At 38.5% G+C, this 17,068-nt stretch overlaps 1 protein-coding gene and 1 long non-coding RNA gene across 3 annotated transcripts in view; one reads left to right on the forward strand and one right to left on the reverse strand.

The window, feature by feature from the left end:
- Positions 1–17,068, forward strand: part of wdr17 (WD repeat domain 17) — a 116,722-nt gene that overhangs the window by 40,362 nt on the left and 59,292 nt on the right. The gene's annotated exons all lie outside the window — the stretch shown is intronic.
- Positions 8,409–10,672, reverse strand: LOC108263022 (uncharacterized). 2 transcript variants are annotated; one of them, XR_008396356.1, is made up of 3 exons: positions 10,374–10,672; positions 9,088–9,449; positions 8,409–8,877 (listed from the first exon to the last, which is right to left on the reverse strand). It is a non-coding gene; the product is annotated as an uncharacterized LOC108263022 (long non-coding RNA). The 2 variants fall into 2 exon arrangements; XR_001812063.3 differs by having other exon boundaries at positions 9,088–9,553.

Below are 17,068 nucleotides of genomic sequence, written 5' to 3' on the forward strand. Positions count from 1 at the left end.
TCAGATGAAGGGTTTAAATAGCAAACATACTCAAACCAAAACATGGACACCTGGGGCATATCAGAGACATGATCAAACTTAATTCAACGTCCAAGCGGGAAGCGAACGAAAACAAAAGATTCACGTGACCAGTCAGAAGCCGTGCCGCAGTGCCATCTGCTGGTCGTGGCGCAACAATTACTTTCCACACCGTGTCTTTATCTCCACCACCGTTAAAACAAAGTGATGCACATGTATTGCCTAACCCTATCCTTACTGAGTGTACCTATTCCTTGTGAACAGGCTGAACTGCAGGAAAGAATTGTTAACAAGATGAGGTTATGGTCTGAATTACCAAGTGGGGTAGTGTAGTAACTCTGAGAGCTACAGTATATTAATGAGTTTATCTATATTTCCTCAAACCCCTGTACAGGAATAGTAGATTGGTGTATGATTTTATGAAAAGAAAAGTAGGTTCTGTGTGCATAAGAAACAGAGAAAGACCATTTTCTGAAAAGAGTCGCATGGTGAAAATCCACGTTCCTACATTCATAAGTTATGTTAGATGCCAGGCTTTTTATGATGTAAGGTACATCATAAAAAATAATAAAATGTATTTAAAAAAAATTTAATATGAAAATGAATCAAGACAGATCTAAATAAACAATAAAGTTCCAATGAACAGTAAATCTACATTTTCTCCTCCTCTAACATGTTCAGTACTCGTAATTCAGATTAAATACGTGTGGGACAGATGCTGTAAACTATGGATCTGATCCAATGTTATTTGGGAACAAAGATCAAGCTGAATTTTCTCAACATAAATGTTGTGTGTAGTTTGTTATCAGATTGTCTAGACGTACATCGCACATCTGATGAACGAGATTTCCTCTCCCGTGCTGTAATGATGGCTGGACACTAGGACTTAATGGCATATACTGTAGAAAGGTCATATAGAACATAGAGAAATCTCATTGGGAATTAAGTCACCTTTCACGTTGCCTTTTATTATGATCACAACCAGACAGTTATATTGTTTCTGAGTTTAATAATAAGATTAATGTTTAGACTTTTTTTATGCTGAAGAAGCAAAAATCTAAGTAACCCTTAACCTTCAGACTGATGATTTGCAATGTCTGAACACGATGCTTGAAATGAAAAATGTATAACGAACTTGAATAGGTGGAAAGGGGTTCTATGAATTAGTAAATGGTTATCTCTCTCTCTTTATATCGCCATTACAGCAGTGTTTAAACAGATACATAGCAGACAAATATACATATAGACAGTTTTATTTTGTACACGTATACCAACTTAATCTTCACCTATCATCGTTCCCTGTTAATGAAATCGGTCCGTACCTAATAAAACAGTTTAAGTCACTAACCAAAGTAAGTATACAAACTGAAGCTATGATAAAAGAACAAAAACAATGAACCTTTCTCAAAGAAATTCCCAAATCCTCTGACCCAGTATATGGCTGTACCATCTGTCTATTAAATAAATGCCAGTCCTTCATGCTGTAAAAGAAGGATCCAAATATAATACCAGTAGTTTGGCACTGTGACTCAAAAAGTTGTTTTATTTCTGACATCTGAAAGCTAACTACTGTCCCCAAGTGCTGTACAATCCTGATAATGCTCTTACAGTTAAGAGGGCTGAACGGCAGACCTTGTTAAATAATATTTTATGTTTCTTCCCCATAATGTGTTATATTTTATAAATATATTCTTATATATCTTATATTACTTTTTGCCTTTTCTTATACGTTGAAATGGGAGAAGAGGGGATCGATGCTGGTGCGAAGGTGATCCTGCACAAGGACATGTCTTTGTAACTGTAAGTGACGAGTCAACTTAATCCTTCACATGGTGTTCATAAGGTGCCATAAGTTTCTGCTTCTCTATGGGTCATGCTGAAGTTTGAACAAAATGGTTTGACTTAATATCCGCAGCAGCAGTGTACGCCATTTCTTCCTAATTTGTTTATTAACTTTTACTGTATGTCTAAATGCAATAAAAGTTATTTGCCAGATTCAGATGCTCCTAAACAAATTATTATAAAGTATGAGTTGGTAACTGATCAACAAAGACTGTACTATCATTTCTAATATAATGCATTAAATATGGACCACTATTTTCACTGAAATATTTCAGAGATTTTTTTTTTACACTAGTTTACACTAAATGTCTATTGGAACCTTTTAAAATAACTCGACTGCTTCTATAACTTGGGCTTGTAGTGTATATGACTGCTCCCGGTCATAAACCGCTACAAGGAAATAAACGTTAATCATTTTGACTGCATTTTGAGTGGGTAAAGACAGACTGGGGCTCTGATCTATATTATATATACGTGTACCTTAGATAATGCCTCTCTGAACGCCATGGTGGGACGTTCCCGAGTTGAAGTACTGTACAAGTCCTAAGCATTAGATCACCCCAATGATTCTTGTATACTCTTTCCATACCATCGTGATGTTTGCCTGACGAAGCTATACACAAAACATATTTGACATTTGGGGCCTAATTCTAAAATCACCAGATACCAAATGCACAACCGATTTGTCCTGCTGCATTACAAAATAAAAATGTTTAAACCTTAAGTAATGTAGTCACGGAGGGTGTATATATTTTTCACACTACATGAAATTTGGGGATGCTTAGTCACCAGGTCTAGTATTTTCTGATAGATTAGTTACACAAACTGATAATTACCACAGAAGTAATTTCAGAAACAAAGATTCACTTAAACCACAAATGTACACATTGGTAGGGATCGTTAAACCCTAAAACACACGACTCGTACCTTAATTCATTAACATAAACACACTGTAAGCATTCTGGTCAGCAAACCCCCAGGAAACACATGTCTCTCTCTCTCTCTCTCTCTCTCTCTCTCTCTCTCTCTAACACACCCACACACACACACGCACGCACACCCACATACACACACACTTCAGACACTGCCACCAGAGCTCATAAATGTAAAATTTACACTATCTACAGAACTGTCACCCCGGGAAAACACATGTGTAGGACACTGTGTATAGGCCTACAAGACACCGCCCGAAAAATGTGTCTTCTAGTTTAAACAAAACTCTCAATTCTTTTAAGCAGCACTTTAAACATTTTACATCCTAAAGGGTTAGGTTTAGAAGGCATGTAATATGCGCGTTTCTTATAAAACACCGTCTTTAAAACGTTTACCTCCTGAAGGGACCTATTTAGAAGGTATGTAAAAACTTTTTTTTTTTTTTTTTTTACATTTCTTTGGGTATATCAATGTTTTAGAGTATTTATTTCAGTACATTTTTTATTCAAACTCATGCCAATATCTCAAAAGTGCAATCAGTAAAGTTTCATTTATTTCACAAGCTTACATTCTGCTCATTTATGTTCACATTCAACCATCATGTATTTTCTAACAGCAGAGCTATTCAAAACAAACTCCCACAATCTAAATTTAATGTGTGGTTGCAAGATAAAAATTCTAATTTATTGAATTAATTAAATATTTAAAGTTGTACACATTATTTTGATGAGTTGTGTTGACATAGTAATGTTGATAATTACGTCAACTTAATATTGTGTGGAATTTCTGCGTTAATTGATTTAAAACAAAATTTACGTTGTAGTACATTTACATTTATTCATTTAACAGAGTGTTAGAGGACCTGTAGACTGAACAAATACTAAGGACATTACAATGTGAGAATCATTTCACTTACAATTAAATTCTACTAAAGCAATGAAATTGGGGGCGTGTTCTCAATTGTGATATGACCAATAGTGGACTCGTGTATAGGCTACACCTGCTAATACATTTGATGGACTATTTTGCACTAGTACACGTAGCTAACGCTAGTCACATTTAGCAGTAGTAGACACAGAGTGTTTATTTTTTGTCTATATCGCTCATTTCTTTCAGTGCTTTAACGTCTATAAATCCTGCAGAGATGTTACGTATGAGATTTGTAATGTAAATCACACTGGATTTTACTTATTATTGTTATACAACTTAAAGGCAGTCATTTTTCCTGGTTTAAAAGACTGCATTCTACTGCAGACAATCTAAATGGAGAAACATAATTTTAAAAACGATTGTCAACTTAACAACTTGTGTTCATAATTATGGTAATTTAGTACATAACACTTAAATTCCTTTTAAATAATATGAAAATAAAGTGTGTTTGTGTGTGTCATATTTTTGTTTGGATGTGTAATACACATGGCCGTACCATGTATGGTAACATTTGTGTCTGGAATGTGCTTTGCTTGTATCTTTCTCATTTGTAAGTCGCTTTGGATAAAAGCGTATTCTAAGTGAATAAATGTAAATGTAAATGTAAATGTATAGGAACCTGATTTAACATAACTATATATTTTTTTGATCCACCTCAGAGTGTTAGAAAGAACATGTGTGCAACGTGTGTCTGTGTTTATCCGTAACGGATGGGAACCTACATGGCCATTCCATGTATAGTAACATTTGTGTCAGGAATGGATGGGAACCCGATTTAACATATCTATATATATTTTTATGACCTACCTCAGAGTGTTAGAAAGAACATGTGTGCAATGTGTGTGGGTGGAATACAAATGGCCGTACCAGGTATGGTAACGTTTGTGACAGGAATGTATGTGATCCCGATTTAATATAACTATATATATATTTATGACCTACCTCAGAGTGTTTCATATTCTATGTGAAAAGAAAGAACATGTGTGCAACATGTGTGGGTTTCTGGAATACACATGGCCACACCATGTATGGTAACGTTTGTGTCAGGAATGTATCTGATCCCGATTTAACATAACTACAAATATATTTTATGATCATGACCATTGACCTACAGTGAGGGAAAAAAAGTATTTGATCCCCTGCTGATTTTGTACGTTTGCCCACTGACAAAGAAATGATCAGTCTATAATTTTAATGGTAGATTTATTTGAACAGTGAGAGACAGAATAACAACAAAAAAATCCAGAAAAACGCATGTCAAAAATGTTATAAATTGATTTGCATTTTAATGAGGGAAATAAGTATTTGACCCCTTTGCAAAACATGACTTAGTACTTGGTGGCAAAACCCTTGTTGGCAATCACAGAGGTCAGACGTTTCTTGTAGTTGGCCACCAGGTTTGCACACATCTCAGGAGGGATTTTGTCCCACTCCTCTTTGCAGATCTTCTCCAAGTCATTAAGGTTTCGAGGCTGACGTTTGGCAACTCGAACCTTCAGCTCTCTCCACAGATTTTCTATGGGATTAAGGTCTGGAGACTGGCTAGGCCACTCCAGGACCTTAATGTGCTTCTTCTTGAGCCACTCCTTTGTTGCCTTGGCCGTGCGTTTTGGGTCATTGTCATGCTGGAATACCCATCCACGACCCATTTTCAATGCCCTGTCTGAGGGAAGGAGGTTTTCACCCAAGATTTGACGGTACATGGCCCCGTCCATCGTCCCTTTGATGCGGTGAAGTTGCCCTGTCCCCTTAGCAGAGAAACACCCCCAAAGCATAATGTTTCCACCTCCATGTTTGACGGTGGGGATGGTGTTCCAGGGGTCATAGGCAGCATTCCTCCTCCTCCAAACACGGCGAGTTGAGTTGATGCCAAAGAGCTCCATTTTGGTCTCATCTGACCTCAACACTTTCACCCAGTTGTCCTCTGAATCATTCAGATGTTCATTGGCAAACTTCAGACGGGCATGTATATGTGCTTTCTTGAGCATTGGACCTTGCGCGCGCTGCAGGATTTCAGTCCTTCATGGCGTAGTGTGTTACCAATTGTTTTCTTGGTGACTATGGTCCCAGCTGCCTTGAGATCATTGACAAGATCCTCCCGTGTAGTTCTGGGCTGATTCCTCACTGTTCTCATGATCAATGCAACTCCACGAGGTGAGATCTTGCATGGAGCCCCAGGCCGAGGGAGATTGACAGTTCTTTTGTGCTTCTTCCATTTGCGAATAATCGCACCAACTGTTGTCCCCTTCTCACCAAGCTGCTTGGCAATGGTCTCGTAGCCCATTCCAGACTTGTGTAGGTCTACAGTCTTGTCCCTGACATCCTTGGAGAGCTCTTTGGTCTTGACCATGGTGGAGAGTTTGGAATCTGATTGATTGATTGCTTCTGTGGACAGGTGTCTTTTATACAGGTAACAAACTGATATTAGGAGCACTCCCTTTAAGAGTGTGCTCCTAATCTCAGATCGTTACCTGTATAAAAGACACCTGGGAGCCAGAAATCTTTCTGATTGAGAGGGGGTCAAATACTTTTTTCCCTCATTAAAATGCAAATTAATTTATAACATTTTTGACATGCGTTTTTCTGGATTTTTTTGTTATTATTCTGTCTCTCACTGTTCAAATAAATCTACCATTAAAATTATAGACTGATCATATCTTTGTCAGTGGGCAAACGTACAAAATCAGCAGGGGATCAAATACTTTTTTCCCTCACTGTAGATATAGAGAGAAAGAATATGTATCTTTTTGACCTTTGACCTAGACCTGTCAAAAATAAGATTACAGTATAGACAAACTATTTCTCTCTGGTGTGTTTGAGTTGAACTGTTCCTCAATGTGATTGGCTGATTACAGTCGGTGGAAGGAGTTTAAAACACAGCAGAAACGTCAGACAGTTTATTTCATGTACTGTGCTTCCACCTGCTGTAAACATGAACCACTGCAGATATTTCACGTTACTACAATGGATAATATAACTTGAAAATGAATAAAATAAATGTTAAACAATAAAGAAAATTCACATTTTGTATATATGTATATGCAGTTTAGTTTATTAACAAGTAAAGTAATTTTTTTTTAAAGAATCAAAAGTTTCAAATATTGTAGATATTAAGAAAGAAACTGTTTATTAACCAGATTAATAGGCAGAGTGAATCTACTTAACATGTTAATTCTAGCGAATCTACCATGACAACATTGAAGACGGTAAATAGATTTGTTGTTGCGTTCTAATGGTGTTTCTTTGGTTGGTCTTGATCCTTGAAGTGACTTCAGTCTAGTCAGCTGTTTCATCGGATTGCAGGGAGAGTCCTTTGACTCCATGTTGCACAGTTCAGCAGAGATTATGAGGAACATCTAGCTGTGTCGTCAAGTCAACTTTTCCTGGGATCGTAGATGGTTTATGACTTTTTGTGGATGGATTTAAGTTTGAATCACGCTGAAGGTGCAGCCGCGGCCTCAGTTGAGTCAACTCAAGTCTTGTGGACAAGACCTCTGTGACTCACTGTGCACAATGTTTTTAAGATCATCCTGAATTTCTGAAGTTCACTTGTGTTTTTGTCTTGCAATGGTGGAGACTTGGTTGAAATTGTTACAGAATCAGCCAGTTAGAGTAGACAAATACAACATTGAAGTTGATGATCAGAGATCCAGGTGGACGGAGATCTAATGCCACACCTTTGAATTTCTTGGATTGAAACTGAACAGTGTTGAGGTGGGTCAATGTTCCTTACTCTCCCCATTCAGTGCTGCTGATTAGGTGTTGTTCAAATTTTGATTAGTCCAACCTAATTGTATTCAGATTTGACTTGTAAGGGGGTGTGGTATAGAGCAGGAATTGTTTTCAAACCTCAATAACTCACAAAAAAGTAGGCCTATTAATTATGTCATAAATTTGGACTGAATTAATTCTGTTAGAGGAAATTAAAAGTTAGGAATTAAAAGTTCTCTGGTGGTAATAAAGAGACAAAATGATATGGTACATATGTGAAGAAGTGCTTACTGAAAACGAACGAATGAATAGGAATGCATTTAATATTTACTTCAAATGGCATTCCACAATAACTTTGAGTGTATTTACAGCCTAAAACTATTTCAGCATGACATTGTGGTTACATCAAACTATTAGACAGTGGTGATGGACTTAATACTGCTCCTTACTCAATCTGATATCATGAAATGTGCATAAATTCAAATTAACTGAGACACTTTTCCTCTCAAAGTTTACCTTGTGTACATAACTGTTGCGTCATTTCTGAATAATGTTGAATAAGTCTGTATTTTAGTGTTGAAGTGTGAAATTGATATTGAATACTCTCTACATTTTAATGCTTAATTCAACTCTAAATGTGTCCCACATTTTCCATCCATTTCTTGCAGGATTAGAGACAGCTACATGTGTTACAAATTGATGGTCTAGACATTAGTGAAAAATCTTTTCTCAGATGTTTTAACTTAAGAAAACGCTGGTATCTCAATGCTTTTGATCAACATAACAAGCAAAACAAAGACATAATCCAATACAGTAAAAATGGATTACTGTAATATACATCCATATTATTGTTAATAAAATTATTGTTAATTTTTTAGATTAAAAAAGGTTCATTCAATTAAATTCATATTTAAAATATATTTTATTGCTTTTTACATACTGTAAAAAAACAAAAACCATAAAAAATGGTCAAATCACTGGCAGCAATGGCTGCCAAACAAAAACTGTGAAATTAAAGTTAAATACCATAATAATTAATATAATTTGCAAAAACAATACATTTGCATAAATTTTCATTAACCGTTTTGCAGAGCAACACTTATTTTACAGAGTTTTCCTGAATTATTATGATCTAACACCTTCAATCAACTGTTAACACATTGCCAAAGCAATATCGATACAAGTCTTGTGGGATGTGCGTGAGCAGTGGAGTGCATTGTCTATTGTTTTCTCTGTGACGACGGCACCTGCTACCTCCAAGTGTTTCTGGAGCTTTTTCCGAGTGGTCCTTGGCTCTTGGGCTACTCTTCTGACTATTCTTCTGACTCCCTGGTTAGAAATCTTCCTGTGCGTGGCCGGTTGACGACAGAGTGATGTTGCTTCCACTTGTGGATAATGGCCCCAATGCTGCTTACTGGAGGATTCAGAAGTTTTGAAATACGTCTGTAAGAGAGAGGGATGGGAGATTTAAAATCTTTAAAATATTTAAAATCTGTACACAGTGTTTATATGCTTCTGTAAAGCTGCTTTGAGACAATTTCCATTGTAAAAAGCGCTATACAAATAAAATTTATTGAATTGAACTGAATTGAGAGGGAGGGGGGAGAGAGAGAGAGGGGTAGAGAGAGAAAGGAGGGAGAGAGAGGGAGATACCATTCATGGTCGTAAGGTTTCTCTGAGCTGGTGGCTGATATTCATCCAGAGGCTCTCACTGATGTGGTACGTTTCATTTTGTTTATAGTGTGCAGTTATATAAACTTCACGAACACGCCCATCATCATCCACTCCGACTATAACACGATCCATGTTACTGGTATCACGCTGGCCAGTGTAATATACCCGGATGTCTTCAGGCAGGTTTTCTGCTCCAGCTCTGTTTAGATTTCCCAACGTGTAATAGATGAGGCCATCATCAGGCAGGAGTTGCTCTCGGTTCTCGAAGATGTGAAAACCAAAGTTTGTTTTATGCTTCCTCCAGAGTTCATCAAGATTGTAGTCAAAAAGTCTGATGTGATCTAGAAACCAGAACAGCAATTTGAGGCCATGTCTTTGTGGAAACTGAGCTGTATGAGCAAATCCTGTCTCATACAGCTCCTCCACTGTATACAGGCTCTGCAGACTAATACACACACACACACACACACACACACACACACACACACACACACACACACACACACACACACACACACAGCACATATTTGTCAAAAGCCAGTAACTATAAGCATTAACTTTTAAAAACTTTTTAAAAAATTATTGAATAATTAAACCATTAAACATTAATTAGTAAATTAAACATTAAAGAACAACAATAAAAATTCATAGAAACATGTTAATAACTTTTGTTTTACTAAAATGTTTTACTAACATTTGTTTTGTTATGCTGTCTGTCTGGAGATTTACGTCCTACCTTTGATTTTGCCGCATGGCAGGTTGATTTTGCCGCATGTTGCTGCGTTATTTAAATCTCTCAGAAATCTCGTATGGAGAACTGGATTATCAGTCTACGAAGGATACAAACTACGAAGCCTTGAAATTCTGGCTCAAAATAGAGTTATTAGCTTTGTTCACCTTGGATGCGTCTATTCTAGCAAGTGTTGCAATGCTAGTGAACACGTTACACATGTTTGCGCATGCGCACTAACTCTACTACGTTTACTTGGCTACGAGCGTTATACGTCAGCAACACGTCAACATGCATTATGCAACGTAATCATGATTTTATTATTAAAAGAAAAAGGAGTAAATACATGAATACATTTTCTTCGGTTGAATCTTTTTGCGTAATCAGGAAGCGTCTGAACCGAGGTTAACACTGAATTTTTTTATGTCAATCTAAAGACTAGCATGTTAACAGTTTCCAATTATCCAATTACCACTTATATTCTCTGTTTGGTATTTGGTACAAAAATAAGCTTTTGTAGTTACTTTGTACTTACCATTTTATAGCATATTAGATAATCTCCTCTGAACAAGTGGTTAAGTTCCAAGATGTTTCCCTCTGAGTAAAGTCCTTGTAGCAAGTCGGGCAAAAAGTAGATCCAAACAGGAGATGAATGCACCGCAGGCATTTTACCAATAAACCAATTTTAAAAAAGCTTTTCTTTTTAAAAAGAATTAGCAACAAAAAACCAGGCCATTGTAGGCAAGTGAAAGAACCCAGTGTCAGAGTTCTCTCAACTACCAGATGCAAAACAACCTACTGATTTCCTAAAAGATAGAGAAAGACACACCCACACACACCTCACTCCATCTCACATTCATACACACACAGCATTATGAAAAGTACATTTAGCAGAAATCCAACACACTCAGTAACAACTCCACTGTGCATCAAATATCTTACATTCAGGTGTCTGCAATATGAGGAAATGTGGAATGAGGAAGTGTCTTCAAAAGGGGAAATCAAATGACTTCCTAGATTTTCTCTTTTTTTCATTTTTACCTGAACATTTCTGCTGAACAAATCTGTTGAACATTTCTGTTGAACATTTCTGTTTTCACCTCGCCACTCTTCCATGGAAGCCATTTTTCCCCAGTGTCTTTCTGATAGTGGAATCATGAACAGTGACCTTTATTGATGCAAGAAAGGCCTGTAGCTCCTTTGATGTTGTCCTTGGCTCTTTTGTGACTTCCTGGATGAGTCATCACTGTGCTCTTGGAGGAATTTTGGAAGTTCGGCCACTTCTTGGAGGGTTCACTACTGTGACGAGTTTTCCCATTTGGAGATAACGGCTGTGGTCACTTGTAGACTAAGAATACCATCAGTCTTAAAACTCTTTTGGGAGGTAATATAGTAAGAAACTACAGGTTTTTTTTTAGTTAAAGGTGCTAATTTATGTACTTTAGGAAGAGGTATGTTTAGACATCGTTTGTAGACCACCAGTGACTCAGCTGTTCGGACATCTAGGAGAAGTTCATTCCACCACCTAGGTGCCAGGACAGAGAAGAGTCTTGATGTATGCCTTCCTTGTACTCTAAGAGATGGTGACATCAGTCTACCAGTGCTAGAGGTTCAGAGGGAGCATGGTGCAGTGCGGGGTGGGATAAGTGATTTGAGGTAAGTGGGTGCTGGTCCATTCGTGGCTTTGTAGGCAAGTATCAGAGTTTTAAATTTGATGCAGAAGCTATAGAAAGCCAGTGGAGGGAGCGAAGCAATGTGGTGGTGTGGGAGAACTTAGGAAGGTTGAAAACAAGTCGAGCAGCTGCATTTTGGATCAGATGCAGAGATGGTGCTCAGAGGAAGACCTGCCAGGCGTGAGTTGCAGTGGTCCAGTCTCGAAATGACAAGAGCCTGAACCAGCACCTGAGAGGCTTGTATGGATAGAAATGGACGAATCCTTCTGATGTTGTAAAGAAGAAATCTGAATTTCTCAGTTGACACAGTTGATTGTCCACGGCTACCCCAAGGTTGCGTGCAGTAACCGAAGTAACCGATCAGAAAGTTGTCCAGGGAGATCACAAGATACTGACATGGTGATGAATCACCTGGGATGAACAGTAGTTCAGTTTTGCTGGGATTAAGTTTCAGCTGATGAGCTGCCATCCATGATGAGATGTCTGCCAGACATGCTGGGATCTGAGCAGAAACGAGAGGATCTGAGGAAGGAAGGAGAGGATGAAGTGAGTGTCATACACATAGCAGTGGTATGAGAACCCATGTGAGGATATGACCTCACCAAAAGATCGAGCATAGAGTGAGAACAGAAGAGGACCAAGTACTGATCCAAGTACTATTAAACAGACTGGCCCTAATAAATAGTGCTATATATGGAGGGAAAAGGGTGGAAAAGGTGGTGGGTTTCTGAAATGTCTCTTGGCTTTTATTTTGATATAATCTCATGAAAATATAGTAGACACCGTAATTACTTAACACAGGAAATTGTGGTTCTGTTTTATATTAAGTCATGCTATTTATTTGTATGTTACGCAACTAATAAGCCCATATACATACTCATGGCCTTGTTCAGCTTGCTGTAAAGTAATGTTTGTTGAGGGGTTTAAAACACATCAGACAAGTCAGACAGTTTATTTCATGTAGTGTGCTTCCACCTGCTGTAAACATGAACCACTGCAGATATGTCACATTAGTTCTTACTGCAACGGATCATAAAAGAAGAAAACAAATCAAATAAATGTTAAACAATTTTTAAAAATGCACATTTTGAATAAAACAGTAGCAACGTAGATGCTGACAGAACTTCCAGCCATTCAGGACGAAGCTTTGTTATTAGGTCGACTCTGAGCAGTCGTGCATTTCATGGAGAGCGACTGTAGATCCTGGCTGTGAAAGTCCTGCTACCTTGTTTACATGAGATTATCATGGTGTGTCATAACAATGTGTCGGTGATGCCGACTCAAGTCTGACAACTGACTAAATCTAATCTAAAATGAAAAAAAAAAACATACTGTAACAATACTACATGGATATCTCTGCTGTATTTGTGAGAATTTTGTAGATTTTATCTCACAATTGTTGGGAGAAATGGATCTATTAATACAGGAAGCAAGACACATATCAGCAGTGTATGTGCTTTGCTGTAAATCTAATTAAATACTTCAACCTGCTTCTATATTGCAGTTTTTTGTTTGTATTCGGAATTGAACTGGAAGTGGGTGTGGCCTAGACTTAACTTAATTTGACCTACTTGTACTATACTCTCACTCATCAACTTGATTGATAGATTGATTCATAGATTGATTGATTGATTGATTGTAGGAAAAGGAAAGCTAGTGCATTACTGTACTAAAATGTTATCCACATGTCTGTGTTTCTTCATTAATAGTGTGAAAGTGAAGTGCTCTACCTATGGAATGAAATGTGTATAATTATAGTCATATTACAGTCATATTACAGATAGCTACTTACAAAGACTTTACAGATCTGATGGGAATGACTACATTAGATGACTGGACTACTGTGTCACACACGCATGGGCTTTAGGAGTGTCTCATGCATCACATGGGGACGCCTTAAATATATAGGACATTTTCCTCTCAGGACATTTAAGTACTTTAAGAATAATTTAAGACAAACTGTTTTTTATTGATTTATTATTATTTCAAAGGAGTGTCTTTCTGCTTCAGCTGAAAGACTTCGTTTTTTCTGTGATTGGGGATTATACTTAGATAGAGAGTCTAAATCCTGGTTTGTTACGTCTCTCCTCATAAACTATGATCATTGAGTATTTTTGTGTGTCAGGTTTCAAATCAGATTGCATTTATGTAATAGGAAGTGATTCAATATCAATGCAGCTGTCTTGGTTTCTTGAAGACATGACTCTTGGTGTGAAGGAGGAGGTTTTGGACTTAAGTCACCAGTTCTGAAATCATAGTAAGGTCCGTATTCAGAGTCATCCACTTAAGTCCAAAAGTTTCATCAATATTTATGCATGTAAAGTCACGCATATTAAGAGTCTGGTTACATATATTTGTACCCAAGTTCATTTCTAGGTTATCCATTATGATTTTACATCTGTCTGTAGTTCATGCCTCCCAGGTTGCCAGGTTTTACAGTTTCCAGATTTTACCGATGCTGCGTATCCAGCTCCTTCATGCGGAGGGTTGGTTGCCCCAGTGGCCTGCTGTGGGCTTGTGAAGAAGTCAGGGATCAGACAGTCAGCAACTGGTCTACATGTCTTCTACAGGTCTAGACAAGTCTGTTCAATCAGAGCAGCTTGGCTCCATTTTAGCTTATTTGCAGTAGTTCCAAGTGAGAACATGCTCAAATTTACTGAAGTTCCTGTGCTTAGTATTACATAATCTTTCCACCTGAGCTCTTTGCAATGAGTGCACAACTTGCATTGTCCATCTTGTGGGCAGATGGTGCTTTGCAGCTTCTTCAGTTTCATTAAACTAGTCTGTGAGGATTACACTGTTCCTTGCCAAAAGACAAACTTTCAAAATCAGGGAAAAGAGGTGTGAATTGTTTTCAGGTGCACTCAGGTTTTCCGAGACTACCATACAGGACTCTTAATTTTTAAGTAAAAGTCCTCAACTGGCAGATCACTGATGGTCTTAAGAAGCTCAGTGTCAACGCAGAAGTGGCATCTGGGTTGAAGCATGATACATCAATGTGCTCAGTAATATAAACCTTACCAATAGAATTTGAACCCTTTTTAAGGCTAAACCTGATTCGCTTTGTGTTACAGTCTTTGATGTTTCGCTTGTAAGTATATATACACACAGAAATACTGATAAAGAATGATAAATGTCAATTGGAACAGGTCACAGATCAAATCAAAACATCTATTACGTAGGTTTGGGAACAGGAAACAATTCTGTTCTGGTACATCGTGACACAAACTAGAGACCTTCAGAACTGAGACACAGAGATCATGCCTGAAACTTAACATTACCCTTTTAGGTCTTTAAAAGGACCTGCACATGATCTCTGTGGACACTACAGAGCACAAGAAAAAAAAAAACTGTGTGTGTATTTCTAATACAAAATAAGGCTGCATGTGTATGTGTTAAATGAGATGCGAAGAGGCCCCCTAAAGGCAGCTTGATTGTGAATGTTCCCCTTTCTCATCTGTTGAGGATGTGTTGAGGTGAGATGTGATGAGACCCCCTCAGGGCTACTTGATAGCAGAATTGTCTCTTGTCACTGGACAGCGCTTGATGCGGTTGGCATGAATCCTCTGGGGTTGTGAATCCGTGAGGACAGCAGTATGGGTAACAGCCAGCACACGTGCAGGATGACCGAAGGCTGCTTTTCCAACCTTTCATGGTTTCAGACTTTTGACGAGAACTATGTCACCTGGGAGGAAAGAGTGAGTGGGCTGTTCTGTGGGCAGAAGGAGAGAAACAGAAACAACACCATATATATACTGTTCGATTTTTCAATCGAACACCTGGAAAACACCTGGGTTACCCTTAGTCCACGGAGTGGGAAATGGTCTTCCCATAATGATCTCAAAAGCAGACAATGTAGTTTTCTTATTAGAAGTCATGCGAAGGTCACATAGGACGGTGGGTAATAAATCAATCCAATTACTTGAGGGGATCTCTAAGAGCCCCTTAACAAGGCATTCCTTAATGGTGCGATTTTTTCTTTCCATAATCCCTGAGCTCTGGGAATGATATGGAATATGAAAGTGCCAATCAATGTTTAGATACTTGTGCAGTTTCTGTGTTACTTTGGAAACAAAAGGTGTCCCATTGTCACTATCAATAGTTTGGGGGATACAGTACCATGGGATTTCTTTTGCAAAAATTTTAACAACGGTATTGGCATTTTCCTTTGGGCATGGAAAGGCTTCGAACCATTTAGAGAATTTATCCACAATAACTAGAAGATATTTGAGGCCTCTGATAACCGGCATGTGTGTGAAGTCAATTTGTAGTGCCTGAGAAGGACCACTAGGTGGTGGAAATGGTTAAACATGCATTGAGGAGTAGTTTAACAGTTTTGTGAGTGTCCCTCTTCATGCGACATGAGAAACACCATGAAAATTGGGCACAAGGAAAAGTAGGACAGAAGACGGAAGAGCGAGACGGACATCAGAGCAGTGTATTAGTGTATCAGTGAGTGCTGGAGAACAACCTTCAAAGGAACAAAATATGAGGTTGTCTGGGGAGGCCTGTGTCTGTAAAAAAGCAACATCAATGTCACAAGGACTCAGAGAATGGAGAAAATGTGAAAAATGGAGACATTATTTTGGACAAAGTGTCTGGTGAGCCCTCTTTCAAGGCCCACCTAGCTATTTTATCAGCGAGTGAATTACCACGGCCCTGTTCTGTGTTACAGGAGTCATGACCTTTAACCTTAACAATAGCAAGCCTGTCAGTTAAAAGCGAGGCTTCTAAAAAGATCAGAAACAAGCGTGGCATGCAATATGGGCTTACCATCAGCGGCATGAAAACCACGAGCATGTCATATCTTACCAAAATCATGTGCGACTGCAAAAGCATAACATGAATCAGTATAAAAACTAACAGTCTTACCCTTAAAGAGATGACAAGCATGTGTGAGAGCAACAAGTTCTGCAGCCTGAGCAGAATTAAAGGGGATAGGGGGAGCCTCATGAACAATATTTGGTAATGAACACACAGAGTAGCTACATAAAAATGTTGAGTCATTAGGTTTAGAACACGATCCATCAACATATATTTCCTCCCCTCCTTCCAGGGGATGCTGTGATGGACCAGATCAGAGTGATGAGGAGTCATGTATGTAGCTCAAACAGTCATGTTCCAACCAAGCTTCAGGTGCAGGCTCCTCCGAGCAGGCACGCAGAAGTCTGTGGAGCAGGACTGCAGGGCTGTTAACAGTGGTTACAGTTTTAATGGTGAGGTTGTGTATGGCATAAAGGATAGCTTCATATCCTGAACTATGCTGGGCGGTCATGTGTTGTGTCTGAATGCTATTCAGGATAGATAAAACCCAATGAGGTGTGTGCGATGTGAGTGGATGTAAAAGAACCACCTTTTCAGCATCACTGACCATGAGAGCGGACACAGAAACAGCTCTTAAACAGGCAGGCATACCTTGAACTTCAGGTTCTAGAGATTTGGAAGGATATGCTACTGGACGGTAGCAACCACCGTGTTCCTGGGCCAGGACCCCTGCTGCTGTGCTCCCATCCTCGGAAACATACAGGTGGAACGTGGACGAGTAGTCCAGGAGTCC

This window comes from Ictalurus punctatus, chromosome 3, assembly GCF_001660625.3.
Source record: "Ictalurus punctatus breed USDA103 chromosome 3, Coco_2.0, whole genome shotgun sequence".
In the NCBI taxonomy this organism is placed as follows: Eukaryota; Metazoa; Chordata; class Actinopteri; order Siluriformes; family Ictaluridae; genus Ictalurus; species Ictalurus punctatus.